The 19,403-nt window shown below is 44.4% G+C and overlaps 1 pseudogene; it reads left to right on the top strand.

Moving 5' to 3' along the window:
• Window positions 1–337: 337 nt before the first annotated feature.
• LOC119188048 (lysosomal aspartic protease-like) lies at window positions 338–17,604 on the top strand (annotated as a pseudogene).
• Window positions 17,605–19,403: the final 1,799 nt, after the last annotated feature.

Consider the following 19,403-nt stretch of genomic DNA (forward strand, 5'->3'; position numbering starts at 1 on the left):
TTCTCCACACTTTTCCCTGCTTTTACTTGCACTGCTAAAGCTACGTATTGGCCAAAATGTTTTACTACCGAGTGAAAATATGTTGCGACAATATGAAATAAAAACAAATTGCAAATAAAACTCAGTCTAGCGCTCCAAAAAACAGTGGAGTTCCCATGCGCGGCAAAGGGGCACCTTCAAGCACATCAGTCAAAACATTCTTTTATCGCACGCGACCTTGCCGCTTAGAGTTGCACAAAAATAGTACAATAGGCTTACGCTGGCAAAAACATGAGCTGTCGTCTGGGTGGTGTCTGCCAGGATGCATCAGCCATACAGTGTGCATGCGAAAAAGCAGCCACCGAGAGGTGATTGTTTGCCATTGACTACAACCAAGCACCGTCTTTCAACTCGGCCTCTTCACGTATATATAAGGGCTCGTACGCGAGCAAGAGCGCACAAACGCTGCTTCTGCTTCCATCGAAAAGCCGATTACATCGTTGACAAGGATGCCGATGCTCAGGCTAAGCCTCTTTCTTTTATTGGGATGGGCGGGACCTTGTATGACACTTGCCCCAAGGTGGGTACAATGTTTTTGTTCTCTCGTTCATGGATATGCTGTACATGTGTTTATTGCTTAGTAGGAGGACTGCTTGGGTTGTAGGCGTTATGTGGTTATCAGTGTACATACCATAATCATCACCCAGAACCTCTAGTAGTATCATGTAATCCAAGGAACCCCGCAGGCAAGCATCTCCACCGTTACATTAAAACATTTAAACGTAAATCTCTATCACTCTCTTTGAGTCTAGTCAAACTTTCACAAACGTTATTCTCGATTCTGTAAGACTTGGAAAGGCGAAATACATTGAAGGTTGCCCAATATTCTGAAAGCTTTTGACCCACCACCGGAAAAAAAGTCATAAAGAGGCTAAACACTTAGTAATGAAGGGGTCTCTTTTTATGAAACTTGTTTGTAGGTCATATGCGACTACAAGGTGCAATTAAAATTCATATTGGCAGTTTATTATCTTTAGTTGTCGGCAACCACTTGGAAAAATGGTCAAATACTGCGACTTTTAAATTTGATATTGCATTATTGAGCATGCTACTCGAAGCGCTCTGTGGCTGCTTAACTCACCTATGGTATTATTGATCTCATAAACTTCAAACAAATGGTTATCTTCGCTTTTTCAGTTGCTGTTACAAATATATGACCCTATTCCTTCATTTTCCTTTGGAGAGTATCTTCTTTATAAAAAGAAGTACAGTAACTTATATTCTTGTGTACATTCCTTTTGTTGATATTTTTATGAGCGACTTCAAAGAACTGTTGAATACAAAAATTTTTCACGAGCGACATACATTCTTTTTCTTCTATTCTTCCTAGTGATGGCCCTGCTGGTCAAGCACCTAAAATGGTGTCGGTACCATTGGACAACTACAACAATGTAAGCGTACCCTAACGATCCTTCTGATGGGCGATAATTTTCAAAGCACTTCGTTTTCTTAAGAAATGTGACGAGGCGGTCATTGGTTTTTTTTTTTAAGAGCGAGGCTCCTTAAAGCAGCCCCCGTTCATCCCTCGTAGTCGTAGTCGTAGTCGTAGTGTGTAACAAGTGTTACATTTTGACCTGCAAGATGGTGCCGGTGGGAGATTTCTCCTGTCCTTTGTTGAACAATGAAAAGTTCGTGGCGTGCGCGTTAACTAAAAGCCGAATGCTCCTGCGCGTTAACTAAAAGCCGAATGCTCCTGTCTCTCATTCCCCATTAGCAGCCATTGGCACGCACATTGAGCACTATCTGACAAATAAAGGGTTGCTACGTTCTACTCGCTGGGTGTAACCTCCTTAGTTTTAAAAAGGTTTGGCGAGCGTTGAGCCGCAGTGCCATGAATACAATAAACTAGTATCTACCACGAACTCAAGGTGGTTAAAGGTTGGAAGTAGATACGTAGTACATTATAGATATAAAAAAATAAATGCTAGCTTCAGATGCCGCTTTTTGGCCTACATTGCAGCTCACATACATCACAAAGCTCATGCTAGGTACGCCACCGCAGAAATTCTTGGTCATGCTTGATCCGGCGGGTACAACGTGGGTTCCTGCCTACTTCTGCACGCAAGCGGAGCCCTGCTGTATGTATTTCGGAGCCGCATTGTACCGAATATTGCTCAATCTGGCTCACAACAATGCACAAGTAAATTTCACAACTACAATTTTATTTTCAGAATGAGTTAGCGAATGTTTCCTGTACCACGCACAACGTCATTTGCGTAAAGGAATTTGACGTAGCACAGACGTCCGCCGCGGTGGAGCAGTGGTTAGATTTCTCGGCTGCTGACCCGAAGATGGCGCGTTCGATTCCGAGAATTGCAGTCGCACGTGGGTAAAGGTGAAATTTTAGAGGCCCATTCAACGCGCGATGTCACTGCACGTTAAAAATAACACCATATGGTCCAACATTCCGAAGCTCTGCACTACGGCCTCTCTCATATAGTTACGGTGGTTTTGGTTGTTAAGCCACATATCATGTATTATCATAATAACATTATTATTAATATTACGCTCAATCATTTATTCTGCTCCCCATCTATGTTTATGAACATGATTCCGCCTGCATGTGGCCAAGACAATGCCACACAAAGTGTATAGCAAGTGAAAAAAATGCTTGTCCTCAAATAAGTCTATCTAAGCAGATTATAAACTGACCGCTTTAAAATTGTTATCACAGAAATACAACGAAAAGTAGCAACTTGATCATATGACATGGAAAGACCATCTACGAGAAAATCGCGTTAATGCACGATAACACAATATGCAGAAAGACCGCTGAGCGCACGGTCCTGTACAGTGAAGAAATAAAACGAGATAAGAAAGCACAATAGACACTTTGGCTTTGAGAAAGGCTGCTGTGGTGAAGAGGAACGCGACCCCTCTTCCCCCCCCCCCCAAAGAATATTTGCTGAAACCTATAGATCCTTAAGAGGGTGGTGGACTGCTCGAGTGGGGTGTTACCTAGTGTTTCCTGCCAGATTACCACATTGTAATACACTCAGTGAAGCACGACACGGTTCACGTTTGACTGTGTTTTTTCTAAATATGATGTATCTCTATGCGTAAGTGAGCAATTCTCTATTGTGAACGATACATATACAATAAACAAAATGAAATGTTATTATGTAACATGTTTTTAGCAAAAGGTAGCATTTGTAGACATCTCCACTTAAGATTTCCTTCGCTGTTTCACAGTTTTAGAGAGCGTATATGACTAATTATTTGTGCAAAACTTCACTTTTGCTAGATAGGCCTGTGCCATTGTCTCTTCTGCTATCTTAAATCCGTAAGACGGCTCAGAGAGGTGTGTATAGTAGTACATAATTCGAACAAAATACTCCTAAAAATTGTATCCAAAATAGTGTCACAAAGCCTTGCGCGAACAGCTGGGGTAGAAATAAAAAAATATCACTGACAAAATTCTTGGTTATTATATTTAGTGTCAAGCGTGCTCCAACAATGATAACATTTCTAGAATATGATAAACGAAATAGACAAACTTGAGTAGCTATTTCGCATCAGTATCGCATATGAGAATGAGAGAAGTGGTAGAGGGAAAGGTGGCAGGTGCAAAGAAAAAAAACCAAGATACCGTATATTTCCTTACACGCTAGTCAAGATGGATTGAGGCTAAATGAGGGTGAGAATATAGGAAGTTGAAGCTTATCATCACAGATTGCAGGTGTTACGAGTGCCTGTAACCGTGACATCACGCTACTCGAAGGTGCGAAAGCTTACCCGATACATTATACACGTCTTGAAATAATCGCAAGTCTTATCTAACTCAATCAATTGCACTCCTTTAGTTGAACACAAGATGTATGACTGGAGCAAGTCGACGACGCAGAGCAGTGACTGGGAAGACGGTGCCACACCCTTTGGAAGGTGAGTGTATCTGCGTGTTCCTAAATAAGGCCTGACGTGATTTTTGTCTTCATTAGGAAGAGCATTTATCATGTTTGTGAAAGGTGCTCTTATCATTACTCAGGGTGCTGAAAAATTTTCAGGACGTAATTGCAGAAGCAGGACACAAATTTATCTATAAAATGGCGAGTGAAGCACTGATACACAATGCACAAAAGTAAAGAGCAATGAGGGACAATTTGATACTTTTGTTTCATTTTGTGCATGAGGAATACAACAAACAGTCAGGCTAACCCGCAAATAAAGGGTCATTAGCAAGTGTCACAACGAAAATGTTCGTGATATAAATATAGGCAGTTAATAATATATTGGTGATGCCAGGTAAGGTAGAGAACACAACTTTATTGGTAAGGTAAAAGTGATGACTAGGAATACGTCACTCTCAAGAATATTCACGTTTCGCAAACTTGGAAGCATTGATAATAAATGGGACGCAAGTGCAGAACTACTGACATGTGCTCTTCTTCAGTAGCGGTAAAAGTGCAGGCAATAAAGGAAACGGTGCAGCTTGCGAAATGTGTTTGCTTCTGTTGTGCTCTGTTTTAATGTGCAGAGGTTATGGTTCATGGTGCCTCGGCTTCTCCATATTGATAAGTTCTGCAGCAGAAAAAAATAGAAGAATAATACCGAATGGTACTCAATAATGAACAAACGAAAACATAATAGCACACTGAAACCAGTTGAAATAGCATGCGAATGTACACTTTGCTTGCACCAGTTAACACAGTCATATAATGTTCCCACGCACATCTTTCTTTTCTACTGTCAGTATACGCACGAACACATCATTTCATATGTCAACCCCTGGCTGTCTGTCACAGGCGCTTATCCAGCCCAGTCTCCACGAAGAATCTTGTTAAGAAGATGTTTGCCTTTTTCTGAGGATGTATGTCAGGCCATGGTCTGAGTAATTTCTTTAATGTAAGAGGCCGTATGTTCAGATTGTTAGTTTAATCCTTACTTTTTTCTTTAATTCGCATATTTGACGCACTCCAAAAAAATATGGTGAATATTTTCGTCTGCATGACCCCAATGACATTGTGGGTAGTTAGATCGATGTATTTTGTGCAGGAAGCTGTTTCTGTTTGCTACTTCCAGTCGAAGTTTGTGAATTGATATCTCTACGTGTCTTGGGAGATCTGTCGCAATTGAAAAGTTTGTTTGGGACTTCAAAAATTTCCACAAGGGCTGAAGAAAAAGATACAAAAAATAGGCGTCCCGAAATAGGTCCATCAGTTGTGAATACCGTAAGAACAGCGACGCAAAATGCTACTTATTCCTTTGATTGTTTTGAATATTCATAAATGACTGCCAAAGACAATTTCTATAAGATTGGTTCACAGTAGCTCGTTCAAAAGAATAATGCGTTATTTTACAAGCAGATGGGCTTCATGCGGTTACTCCATGCATACGTTACTCAGCACCATTTGCTCCTGTATGTGCAATAGCGGCTCAAGTTGACAACTGGTACTGAATTAAGGAATATGGACAAAAGACAATGTGTGGCCCGAAAGTGCAAGTTTGCAGGGACACTGTGAAGGTTACTGTTATGCCGTTTGCTCAAGAAGCTGTGTAGACGATTATGGAGATTGTTGTGAAAGGTTAAAAAACGTATAAATTGAGGGCTGTCATCACCAATACTACGTAAAATATTCGGAACGCAGAGTATGATATACGACTGAGGGTGAAGTATTTTTAGAAAGTTTGCACACAGAACAGCAAAACGTATTCGTTTGCGTAGAAGTACGCACTGATGTGCTGAGAAAGCAAAAGACTAAACTTACCTTTTCCCATCATATAATACGGTAGGTGGTAGTATTAACTGGTCTGATGCCACACTTGAAAAATTGAGTGGCGGGCAGTGAACGGGCTTCATTTTTTCGGTAGACGGTCGCTTGCCACAACAGGCACGCTTGTGGCGAAACCGCTAAACTGCCTTTGTTTTTCGTTCAAGGAGTTCAAGTTTGCTCGAAATAAACTATATTTTCTTTTTATCTTTGTCATCTGTGAGAACACACCTCCCCCGTCTCAACTTACCCGCACTTTTGTTTTCCTGCAGGGGCAACGTAACTGGCTACGTATTTCGGGATGCTCACTAACTCGGCGGCGTGTCCCTCGAAAAACTTCAGTTTGTGAATGGAATCGGCTTCCACGGGGTGCGCAGCTTCGTGGACAAGCCGTTCGACGGCGTCTTCGGGCTGCGTCTCGGTGCAAACTCTACGCTTTACGAAATGGCTAAATCGGGTGTAATCGGAAGTCCAAGGGTGGGACTTTACTTTAGCAACGACATGACCACTCCAGGGGAAGCTCTCTTCGGAGGTGCAAATGAGCAGCGCTACCAAGGTTCAATGACCTTCATGAATGCTCTCGACAGTGCCTTTCAGATTCATCTAAATGGGTAAGTACTTCAAGAAAGGCTATCTATAGTTCTCCTGCAAGATATTGCCCGGATGGAACGAGCGTTACAAAAATTCCAGCTGCATTGACATCAGTTGTCACAATCATGCTGGTCACTCTCAGTTTTTGTGTGTGTGAGTGTAAAACTATGCATTCATTTCGAAGTCAAATACACACATATTCCAAGTGCGAAACACTTTAGGTGGCTGACTTGTCATGCATCGCACACACAGTAAGGTGTTCAATACAGGCTACAACAGGACTTCCTACGCTCAAACCCGGAATATAGTGACCGAAGAAAGCTTAAGATAACTACCAGAAATAGCCGAAAAAAGTCGCAATGACTAAATTAACATTGCACTTTTCTTTCTTACCAAGAATTAATAAAAATGCAGATATGAAGTGGCTGGTCTGAGACAAAGGCTACCAGCATCGTGGGCTCGGCCGGCTCCAACAGAGCCCTTCAATAGGGGACCCGCCAGCGAAATAAGCAAAATCAACAGACTGCTCGGTGCCAGGAAGATCGATTGATTGATTGATTTGTGGGGTTTAACGTCCCAAAACCACCATATGATTATGAGAGACGCCGTAGTGGAGGGCTCCGGAAATTTCGACCACCTGGGGTTCTTTAACGTGCACCCAAATCTGTGCCAGGAAGATCGAGGATGGAAAAGTAAGTAGCTGTGCATCAGCGTGATGTAAGTGAGCAAGAAGGTGAGAAAGCGAAGATAATTTGTCCAGATATTGAAGAACGTAAAGTTACAAAAAATTTTACTTTTGAGCACCGCTGAGCTTCATTTTAGGCAAAGAACAACTTCGAAAAACTTAGACTTGTGATACTTGCGACAATTAATTAACGTCAGTATGTAAAAGTCATATCATGGGAAGTGTGCTGTAAACGCAGGCGCATACAATATGTGCTGACATGTACGGTTCCCCATGCGCTCTCTATCTAGCACGATGATATTTTACTTAGAACAAAACGTATTCGTTTATTCAACAAAATCCTGGAATTTATTGAAGGCATTCAGCAAGAAGTGTTTTATTTTTATGGTGTATTTTAACTTGTATGACGTATCTGCTGAAGATTTAGGAGTAAGTACTCTTAAATATATCGTTGTAACGTACCTGATGCTGAGATGTTGATTCCTAGGACATGTTTCGTGGCCATGCAGCATTCTTGCTACGTCTCATTAGCCAAACTGGTAAAGTCAAGAGTTAAAGCACCTTTCTCAAAAATAGTTTTGATGAAGCATTACAGAGAGTTCCATATAGATCTTTATCGATCGTCTTCAGATGCACACCAAGTTATAATAAAATATTGTTGCTATTCGATGTGGCATCTGGTGCTAGTGGCATCGTTTTAAAATGTTCTCAAAACCATCATTTAGGTAATCGATATAAAACAGGTGTAATTTCATTCGATATGCGAAAAGTGGTAAGGGCGTATGATTCATGCTAGGTCACCTGTACAGTCCGTTAACCATCGGGCCTTTCTGTGTATCTTTATTATCTCTACTTGTAATATTAACCTTACAACGCAACATAATATAACCCTAACAATCACACTGAAAACTTGCTTAATCGTACTATGTAATTTGCAACAGTACATAAAAAGTAAACACGAAATTGTTTTGTTCTCCACTGACAACTACCAACCGCAGTATGAGCTCCGCTGCAACGTGAAGCCTTCCGACGTCACCTTCATATTTGGCGGACTGGAGATCGTCCTGAGGCCTGAAGACTACGTTTTGAAGGTATGCTTCGAAATCTCTACCCCCCGAAAAAACCGCAAAAAGTACCTACTAAACTCAAATTCAAGCAGATAATAAAGCAGGAGCGTAAATGCCGATTTGAAGCTCACAATTTTCAAGTTCTCCGATGTTCTCAAATGTTCTAGTCATCAACATTCGCCAGCAGGCTAAGCCGTACCTGTTACTATATCAGTGGATTAAACAGGTACATTAAACTCGAATGTATAAGCCATGCAGTATCATATCACATTGAATCTTTAGAGCCGGAAAATTCAGGCTGTTTTATTTATTGGCATTTTTAATGGTCATGTAGACTTACTATCAGTGTAACCGATTGGTCTGAGTTGCTAAACGCACAGCAGAAATACGCGCACGTTACTACCAAGAGAATATGTTCGCAAGATACCATTCCAACTGATCCTATATATAACTCTAGGAACAGTGTCAGCTTATACATTCTACTGAGAATGGAATCAATTAGTTGAATAAATACATTTGGAATGACAAAGAAAAATTGTAAGGTCAAAGGTAAAGTTTCATTAAATTGCCTATACGACAAGTGTGGCTATACTTGGGCTGGTTGGTATTGCATTATTTAGGGCGCTCTATCCTGTCTTCTTTCTGACACAATCCATGCGCCCTAAAAAAGTTTAATTCTTTCAAAAATGGCAATACGAACCTTTTCCGCCAAAGTGGCTCAGCATTTTAATGCAGCGCAGGTTACCACAACGATGATGCGATGGTATTTTCTGGCGTATACATCGATCAAACCGTACTACTCTATTAGAGCGCAAAAAAAAAATTCGAAGGAAGATGTTTAAGACCAGGCATAGTCGCTACTTTTTGAAGAATAAGAACTTATTAATGGGGAGGAAGCTTTGGGGCTTATGTGGCACCTAAACAGAAAAGTATATCGCTCGGAAAGTCATTGGAACGCAAGTGTTGGGCTAACAAAAATGACAGAACAAAAATTTACTTCGCATTACAAAGTAAATCTGGGTGGTGAATGTTGTAGCAGATGATTGCAAAAAGTCGCCAGGACTGCGCGAAACGCGCAGCACAGCCAGGGAAAAAAACAGGAAAAAGGGGTCTTTCTAGAGCTGTTTTTCAACACTTTTTAGGCACCTACTTCAAGCACGCTTGCATTGTTTCAGTACGCCATAAACCATCATAAATTTTGTGTTGTGAAGAAGCGTTCATTACGGCATTATTCTTCATTCTTCAGGAAAAGTGTGATACCCGCTACACGCTTGTAAGGCGTTATGTGCACGCGGTTTATGCTGTGACTAACGACGAGGAAGAAATATGCCTAATGATTTTGTAAGGGGTTGGAGCATTCAACGATGCACAGGTTACACAATTCGCGTTGCGTGGCGCCTAGTTGTTGTGGTACTGTTCGGAAACCCTTTATTACACATATTCACGTAATACGACATGAAGCCTGCATAGGGTAAGTTTGAGGTGGATAGTAAAGCACCCGTGTAGCTAAGTTTAGACAGTTAAATCCCTATTGCGTTAGAGAACCTCGTTCTATCATAAATGAATTTTTATCCAACCGGCAACAATTCACCACGCATTCAATTCTTTTAGCAAGGGGTGTACTTGTGGTGTGTTTTATAGAGGGCAATTAAAAATGAATTTCAGTTAGACTACATTGCACACTGCACAACGCTCTTCAATGTCAAGATTTCAATGTCAACCTGACAGAAGGCAAGTAAGACAACTTCTTAAAAAGTAAATGAAGATTTGTCGATGTACTAAAAACAAATCAATGTGTTTCTTCATGCACACACCCCTTGATATCAAGGAATTTCGAGGCGTGGTTCCTTGATATCAAGGGGTGTGTGCATGGAGAAACAAATCAAGGAATTTCGAGGCGTGGGGTTTTGAATAGGAGCTACTTCTGCTAACTCCGGCGTATTTCAGTTGTAATTTAAGTCTGTTGATCAGTTTCCGCTGCTCCCTTGGAGGGGATGGAAGTAGACCACCCCGGGCGCCTGCCGGCACCAGCGGCGTCAGCGGCGACCGCCTCCAGGAAGCGGATGGGACAAGCGAGCGACAGCGACAGTGAAGATACTCATGCTTACTATCTCAGCAGTGAGGACTTCTCAGATGACGGTTTCCAACCTGTGCCGAGCCGCAAGGCGAAGAGAAGGAACATGAGGACATCCTCATCCTCAACTATTCAAACTGTAAGTGAAGCGCCAAAATCGAACACTTATACCATCCTGTTTCTGCCTGCACTTCCTACCGTCAGCATGAAACGCCTTAACAGACAGTCTGTGTCGAGGTCTCTGGAAACGCTCGTGCCAAATGAGATCACGGACATAAGAGTGAACGCCAGAAAGAATATACTGGCTGTGGACGTTTTGCACGCAACTGCGTTGGGCGTTCTGCGCAGTGTAACTGACTTGGACGGCAACCAGGTGCGCTCTCATGTTCCCTTGAGATGTGATGTAGTAACCGGCGTGATCTGCGACATAGATGTGGCTATTTCCAATAATCACTTACAATTTCTTGTCAAGTCAACAACTGATACTCCAATTGTTGATGTCACCCGGCTAGGCAAGTCTCGCTGTGTGAAGATTGCGTTTAAGAGCCCATCCCTCCCCTCTCATGTGAAGGTGGAGTACTTCAGACATGCTGTGCGGCCTTTCATTCCGAAGCCTCTCCAGTGCCGTAAATGCATAAAACTTGGACATGTGAGCAGCGTCTGCGAGAATTAGATGGTATGCCACCGCTGCGCCGAGCACCATGAAGCGGATAAGTGCGTCGCAACTGTCAAGAAATGCTCTAATTGCAATGGATCCCATGAAGCCACATCGAAGGACTGCCCGCGGATTCAGAAGGAAATTGCCATCTTGAAGGAGATGGTGCGCGATCACTCATCTCATCGAGAAGCCGCAGCTAAAGTCAGAAGGCGTCGTTCACGTCGACGTCGGTCGTCGAGAACGCCCGCTACCTCCTCGACACGTTTGCGTGATCCCTCATCAGTACCACCTCCTTTGCCTCCCAGACCACATGCCGTGGGAAAGGCTGTAAAGGACAAAGCCAGTGAGCATACCCTAACTGTGACAGAGTGGCCTGCACTTCAAAGGGAAGCAGCATCAAGCGAACCAAAGGAGCTTCATGACGGCCAGTCCGCGCTCCCGGTTCGAGATCTTTCCAACCAAGACAGGCAAGTGACTGCAATCGTGCCGGTTCGAGATCTTTCCAACCAAGACAGGCAAAAGGCTGCAATCGTGCAATCATTAATTGCCACGATTCGCACGCTATTGAGCAGCATACAATCTCCATCTGCTAAGAGTGCACTGCAAATACTGAATGCACTGAACCCAGTTCTTGCTAACTTCGTATAAGCACAATGGCTCAACAAAATCTCATCTTCCGCACTGAAGTTAAAAGTGCGTCGATTTTTCAGTGGAATTCCAGAGGCATGAAGTCCCGTATCTCAGACTTTCGCCAATTTGTTCGGGCCAATCAATTCCCTATACTTGTCATATGTGAACCAAACGTATCAACACCTTATAGATTGTCCGGTTATGAAGCTTTTCGTTCAGCCGCTTGCGAAGAACGAAGCAAAGTAATTGTTTACATTCGCACAGACTTGACTTATCTTTCGCACCCAATAAGTTCAAATGACGACAATCAGTACGTGTGTCTTCGTGTGAAGAAGAATGCAGTTTCGTTCACGCTTATTGGTGGATATATCTCCGTCATCGCGATTTGACTGCGACAGATTAAAAGACATCCTAATGGGAACCGATGGGCCTTGGATCATCACCGGTGACTTCAACGCCCATCACATGCTTTGGGGGAGCACTAGGATGAATGCCAGGGGCCGGAACATTGTTACATTTGCTTCCGATTACGACCTTTCCATCATGAACGATGGTACCCCCACATATCTGCGGGGTCTCACGTATGGCAGTTGCCTTGACCTGACATTGGTGGCACGGTGCTTCTCTCACAAAGTTAAGTGATTTTGCGATATTGAGACTCATGGGAGGGATCACATACCCACCTACGTGACGATCGATGGTATCATAAAAAATTTCTTTTCCGGTGTTGCAATTGGCACTGACTGGTCGATGTTTGCATCGCGTGTTGAGAACGCTTGCCAAGAAGGCCTCGCCTGCAGCCTGGAAAATACCATAGTGGAAGCTATGCAAGAGTCCAAATGTAAATTACCATTTTCGTCTAAAGTAACACAGTTTGACATCGAACTGGAAAAATTACGAGCTATACGAAGGCGTGCTGAACGACGATACAGACGCACAAGATCAATTTACGATCTGAAGGAAGCAAGGCGGCTCCAGAAAAAGATTCAACGACGCAGTCACAAACTGGAGAGCGAACGCTGGAAAGCATTCTGCGAATCTCTAGCCCTCATAAACCGCTGTCATATATCTGGAGAACAGTTCGTGGTCCTCGTTCCTCTCCACAACAACGGCACCCTTTTAAAGCTTTGGCACTCTATCATGGAAAAACAGAACTCGAGGTGGCTGAAGAATTTTGCACGAGAGTTGCCGGGAATATTATGAGCGAGAGAATCGACGCCGTGATCGTTCCTGAGACGCGATTACCAGAAATGGACAATCCGTTCACCATGGAAGAACTGGAATGTGCGTTAGTCGCTTCTAAGCGCATGTCATCGCCAGGTCCTGATGGTATTACTTATAGTGCGTTGGGACACCTTGGACAAAAAGCTAGAAAAGAACTTTTAACATGCTTCAACAACTCCTGGCTCAGCGGCAGTCTTCCCCGAGAATGGAAAATAAGTCGATTAATACCACTTTTGAAATCGGAAAAATCACCATTGGACTTGACAGCGTATCGCTCTATTGCCCTCGCAAGCTGCCTCGGAAAAGTGATGGAAAGAATGGTTCTATTTCGTCTCGAGTGGTACTTGGAACGATACACCAAATACCCTTCTTGCATGGCAGGCTTTCGTCGGGGCCGCTCCTTCATTGACTGTGTCCTTGATTTATCGACATTTGTTCAACAAGAAAAAAGTCGCAAGCGCATATCAGTGGCACTCTTTCTTGACGTGAAGGGTGCATATGATAATGTAGCTCACGATGCCATCCTCACTTCTCCCGCAGCAATGGGCATTGGTGGACGAATGTTTCAATGGATAAAAGATTATATAACTGGCAGGGGTTTCTTTGTACAAACATATGAGGGTACAACTGCCCAACATTACACCTACTGCGGAGTACCTCAGGGAGGTGTTTTAAGCCCCACATTGTTCAATGTGGCCCTAATTGGTCTGGTGAAGGTTCTGCCAAAGTCGGTGTGCCTATCCATATACGCCGATGATATTTGCCTCTGGAGTGCTGCAGTTACTCGCCCTCAGGTACGTGCACGAATACAGCGGGCAGCAACACTCACAACTGCCTACCTTCAGAAACAAGGCCTAAATATATCAACTGTGAAGTGCGCGTTGATGGCGTTTACACGCAAGTCAATGACGCCATACCTGTTTACATCAATGGGCAGAGTGTCAAATATGCACGGACGCATCGTTTCCTGGGCATAATTATCGACAGAAGTCTTTCGTGGAGCCCACATTGTGCGTACTTGAAGAAGAGACTGCTATCTATTGTGCATATCATGAAATTCTTGTGCGGTAAAGCATGGGGAACTTCTGTGGCCTCCTTGCTACAGCTGTACAGGGCCCTATTTCTGGGTCTATTGCGCTACAGCTTGCCGGTACTGACTAACACTTGCAAATCGAATACTCATTCATTGGAGAGTTTGCAGGGTCAGGCACTGCGTATGTGCCTAGGACTGCCCCGATGCGCTTCTACTTATGCCACAATCATGCTTGTCAAAGACCATCCGGTCAGGACATATATAGTTGTGGATTGCCTCAGAGCGCACATTCGACATGCTAGCCGTGTCCCCGACCACCACTTGGCCCTTCTAACTTCCGGAAGACCACGTGCTACGTTTTCAGACGTCATAGCCAAGCACCTAAACATCATTCCATCAGAATATACGCCAGCTGCGAGAACGGCATGCCTTTTGTGGTGCCTCGACCAGCCGCAAGTACGTCTAGAAATTCCGGCAATCAAAAAGAAAAGCAGTCACTCCAGAGTAGCATTGAAGCAAGCAACACTGCTATTATTACATGAGTTGTACTTAGACCGAACGCAGATATACACTGATGGGTCCGTCTCATCCAGCAGCTCATCAGGTGCCGCTGTAATTCCGGCTGCAGAAATGACAATCAAGTTTAAGTTGTCGCATATGACTACATCTACGGCATCAGAGCTTGCTGCTATAAGGGCTGCTTTACAATATCTCGTTCAAGAACGTCCAGGAAAATGGGTCATATTCTGTGATTCGAAGGCAGTGCTTCAGAGTTTGCAGTCTGCCATGCGTAGGAGGAGCCATGACTAACTGGTACAAGAAATAAGACATTGCCATCATGAAGCGCTAGCACGAGGGCATGATGTTATATATCAATGGCTGCCTGGACATATCGGTATTACCGGAAATCAATTAGCCGATGATGCAGCCCGCTCAGCCTACGAAGAAACCCGTGTAGTCCCGATTCCTGTATCAAGGAATGATGCAGCAAGACAACTTTACCTGCTGGCTCGAGATCTCACACGCACGTTCTGGTCGTCTACCAGCTTCCAAAGGTGTCAATTTTATGAACTGGATCCTTCGCTCAAACTAAAGCTACCATCACAACTTTCCCGCTCTGATGCGACACTGTTATGCCGCCTTTGGTTGGGTGTTGCATTCACAAAGGCGTACTGCTTTCGCATTGGTATGGCAGACACTCCTACATGTGACTACTGCGGAGATGAAGAGACCATCGAACACGTCCTGTGCAGCTGCGCTTGCTACGACACACAGCGATGCCAGCTACGGATGGTTTTGAATCGACTTGACCCCGGACCATTTTGTGTGCAGAAGATACTAGGACCTTGGGCATCTGCCTCAGTTGCGCAGAAAGCAACTAAAGCACTGCTACTTTACCTTAAGTCAACAAACCTGAGCGACCGCCTGTAAACTGTGTGTGCTCCCCGAGTGTGCTCGTGATATTCTGTACCTTCTCATCTTTCTGCAACTTCTTTTCTCCCTTTTATGCCCTCCCCAGTGCAGGGTAGCAAACCGGATGTGCGTCTGGTTAACCTCCCTGCCTTTCCTTGCATCTTTATCTCTCTCTCTCTCGAGGCGTGGTGTTCTTTAGCAGTGCTTGACGGCCGTGGCAGCATTTGTTTCACCATGTTTGTTGTGTATTGTATTGTGATTATGTAGTCCCCTTGTGTGTTATGTCCAACCGAAATTGAATAAAAATTGGCATAGGTTTGTGGTACAGTACTGGACTGCCACGTAGGATGCAGGGTTCGCATCCCGCTCTGGCCTCGGGGTTCTATAATTTATAGGCGAAGCAGCTGTTGCGTGGGGCTGTGTTCGTCTCTCGGTGACCATCCACTCCGCCAACTGCACATGCGCCAACTCTTTCCCCCCTCCTAGCGCGAGCGCGAGGAGGGAGGGTAAAGGAGGTGTCAGAGCGCTGCCTCCACTTCTTTTTCTCTCTCCCGTTTATCTGCCATAGCTGTGCGCTCGTTAATATTGCTGGGCGCGCTCGCTTCGTTGCACTGTCCTAGCAGCGCTTGGAGCTGACTGCGAGGCACGCACACGATTCTGCAAACAAATGGGAGAAAGGAGAAGATTGTGTTACACAATCGTTACACAACATATGCAAAAAAATGAAACACAAATGCACACTCAAAGGAAAAGAACAAATGGAAACACACGTGAACACCAGCGCTGGTTCTCCAACCCACCTGGTTCCCATTAGTCGGTGATAGCGTAACGTTTATTTTTCTTTTCACGTGGTAAATCTTACGGGCAACTGCTGTGCTGCAACACTGTGGCACCCGAATTGGCACTTGTTTAGATCTGATTACGGTTTTTACTGCAAAGGAATCGCAACTGCTGAACCCGAAGCGCGATTGGGTGCTACCAAAGGATATAACCAGAATCAAATATGACAGAGAATGGGCTTTTGTGCAAAAGTTATTATATTTTCAGACCTGATATGATTGATACGTGAGGTTTAACGTCCCAAAATCACCATATATTTATGAGAGACGCCGTAGTGGAGGCTCTGGAAATTTGGACCATCTGGGGTTCTTTAACATGCACCCAAATCTGAACACACGGGCCTACAACATTTCCGCCTCCATGGAAATGCAGCCGCCACAGCCGGAATTCGAACCCGCAACCTACGGGTCAGCAGCCGAGTACCTTAGCCACTAGACCACCGCGGCGGGACATGCAACAATATTGCGGAAGCGGCCCTGCTACACATTCGCCAAGTAGCCATGGAGTGACTTTATGAAAGTATTTTACTGCCTCATGAATCGGCAGCCGCCAAAACTCTTAAAACCCGTCTAATACGGGCGAAGCTACAAATATTCGTGGCGCACTGTGATTATTTCTCTTTCCTCCCGACGAGACAAACGCGCATGACACAGGATGAGAAGGTACGTCACGCGCGCCAGAACACGTTTAACAGTTCTTGTTTATTTTATTTTCTTTGAACGCGTGGCTTTTCAGTGCGATTGCCACTCCCGCATGAACACGTTGCGGCCTCTCGCGGTGGCTGCAGTAACTCCGGAGTGTGCCACGTTCAAATGAGCTAATGGCGTCATACTTGGGCCTATGATGCACGATTTTCACGTATGCAACCTGATTTGTTGATAGATCAGAACCTGAAATTTTACCGTAAATTTCAGGCTGCATATATTGCTATATTACTTGGCTCGCGCGTTCTCCTGAGCGTCGACTACGATCGCCAGCTTTTTGTGACCATCCTCAAGAAGTGTTGTGAAGCCTTTTCATGAAAGGCGTAGATACACGGTTCTCAGAAAATAAATCATCATCGAAATGACATGAGCAGACGTTTTATCATGCTGAAACACTCTAAGGTATGATCCATTCTACGCCCCATTACAATGTTCGAGAAGTGGAAATGGTTCACAAATGGACTAAAAGGGGCAGTGAATGGAATGCTGAGTCCTAGTTTGTTGTTTTATGCTGCTTGTAAACCAGTCTTAGCATGCGCCACAAATCATGAAGCCCCAACTGGCACGGCTTTGGAAATTAAAAGAAGTTGCAAAACAAGTCGATCAAATATCACTTTTTTCTCTTGAATGTTCTCGTGGGGGAGGGGGGACGAGGAAGAGGTTCAGGTGTTTCAAACATCATCGCAGCTTTACGATGCCAGCGAACCTGTTTCCTTTGGTAATATAAATCTCATCGTTTTCCAGGTTGAGACAACATCTGGAACTACATGTTACAGCGGCTTCGTTGAAGCGGAAGCGGTAGCGAATGCCAGTTGGCACTTAGGTCTTGTATTCCTCAGACGAGTCTACACCGTGCTCGAGGCGCCGCTAGAGCCCTCTGGTAATGGACGAGTGGGTTTTGCCATCGCGAAATAAATTTCTCAGCTTGCCACTCGGAACATCTTAGCTAAATACCGAATTTACAAAACTTCTCTTTTGTATGCTTTTCCTACGGTTGTCTGGAGTGCTCTGCAAATAATATTTCCAACATGAAGATCGGCTTACACCTTCCTGTGATGAAATTTTCACAAAAAAGAATTTTGTGTCAATAGCTGCCCGGAGGAAGATTGCAGTGTGTTGTCCTTGCTGTTAGATGACAAACAGCATTTTTAAGGATTTGTTATAATGGCTTTGGCTTAAAAGGCTGCGAATATAAATTTCCTTCAGTAAAGAATTGTGGGCATTTCGCTGGTGAGAATAAAGCCTGGTTAAGAATAATTTCAGGCTTTTTTTTGTAGACTACTTGGGTGTACAAAACCAATGAGTAAGCGCGAGATAAAAAATGTACACAGAAAATTTCTGTGCATGGAAAGTTGAACGCATGTCCTAAATTTATTTTCATCGCCCTTATCATGTCGAGCATACTAACCTTATCATGGATGCTAACCTACAAATGTGTACGTAGTGGTACGTTGTCCGAGTGTCTCTTGCCATTTTTGCGCTGAGATTGGCACTGTGTGAACTCTGCTCCGGCGTTGATCAGTGATGTACAAGGACCAGTTCGGATCTACCGGGTACTCCTGTGCCTGCAATGACCACGTCGAGCAAGTGGACGGGACCCGACTTCGACAGCGAAGGCACTGATGTCTACTCGCTGACAGATGTAGGACCATCTGACGACGACTTTGAAGCTGTAACAAGCTGAAAGATGCAGAGACGTATCGCCAGCGAGTCTTCATTCTCGAACACACCGAATAAACGAGCGCCGAGAAGGCCAGAGGCCAGCACCATCTTTCTTGTTCCAACTGAACCCAACGGCAACATGCAGTACATCAACAGGCAATCTTCGGCGTGGCTCGAGGGACTGGTGGCAGGAGAAATCATCGACATCAGAGTGAACCCGTGTAAGAATGTCATGGCGATTGACATTTCGCATGCTACCGCACTGAATATTCTGCGCAACATCGCAAAGGTGAGTGGCATCAACAAATGCTCCTACATCGATGGGCTCCAATTTTGTCACTGGTGTGATCTGGGACGTTGACGCTGCCATTCGCAAAACTTCAGTGGCTTGGTCAAGCCAACTAATGAAGCTAGTGTCATCGTCAAGGTTTCTCGCTTGGGTACCTCATGCTGCGTGAAAAAAGATTTCATAAGCAACTCTCTCCCATCGCACGCAAAGAAGGGCTTCTTCCGACACACTGTAAGACCATATGAGATAAGTCGCTGCAATATTTTAACTGCATGAAGCCCAGTCACGTGAGAAGCGTATGTGAGGGCAGATTAGTAGGTTCTCGCTACTTTGAAATGCATTCCGAGGCAACTTGTAAAGCTGCTGTTTCCAAGTGTTCTAATTTCAATGGACCCCACGAAGCTTCCTCAAAAGATTACGAGAAAATTAGGGGGGGGGGAATGATAGCTGTATTGAGGCAAATGGCGAAACACCACATATCATAATGCGAGGCCACCGCAACCGTCAATTGCGACACCGTCGTTGTCAAAGTTCGTCAGAAAAATGCAATGCCCCTGCATCCGTAGCGCCCATTCGATGCCCCGCTTCAGCATCTCCTTTTCTACCCGGCTTGTACTTAGCTGGTATGAAGTAGAACGCATTGGAAAGCATCATTTCGGCAGATTCCACTTGGACTAAAATACCAAAACCACAGCCACATGAATCAGCGATGGTCGATGCCAACAAGACCACCTCGAACAGTACTGACGCCGTTTGGCTTCCATTGCCGAAGTTGCTGAGGCATGC

The sequence above is a fragment of the Rhipicephalus microplus genome, chromosome 6, assembly GCF_043290135.1.
Source record: "Rhipicephalus microplus isolate Deutch F79 chromosome 6, USDA_Rmic, whole genome shotgun sequence".
NCBI classification, from domain to species: Eukaryota; Metazoa; Arthropoda; class Arachnida; order Ixodida; family Ixodidae; genus Rhipicephalus; species Rhipicephalus microplus.